This window comes from Penaeus monodon, chromosome 23, assembly GCF_015228065.2.
Source record: "Penaeus monodon isolate SGIC_2016 chromosome 23, NSTDA_Pmon_1, whole genome shotgun sequence".
NCBI lineage: Eukaryota > Metazoa > Arthropoda > Malacostraca > Decapoda > Penaeidae > Penaeus > Penaeus monodon.
In genome coordinates, this window is record NC_051408.1 from 37,004,902 (window position 1) to 37,005,125 (window position 224).

The 224-nt window shown below is 38.4% G+C and overlaps 1 protein-coding gene across 2 annotated transcripts in view; it reads left to right on the forward strand.

Moving 5' to 3' along the window:
• The window catches only part of LOC119587972, a 35,733-nt gene that overhangs the window by 32,156 nt on the left and 3,353 nt on the right, over nt 1-224 (forward strand). The window lies entirely within an intron of this gene.

The following is a 224-nucleotide window of genomic DNA, read 5'->3' on the forward strand; positions in this document are numbered from 1 at the left end:
GTGATATGAAGTCAATAGATTTTAAAAATGAGAGAAAAAATGAAAATGAAAAAGTAACGACGGCAAGGAAATAACAGTGACGTAGGCTAATAAGAAAATTCCTGATGAAAAGGAGGAACAAGGGGAAGGAAGAGAAAAGAGGAAGGGAAGAAATGAGGGAGTAATAGGTGTTACGTCACGTGCAAGGAAAAGGAAGGGGCGGGGAGGAAGATCAATTTTGAATT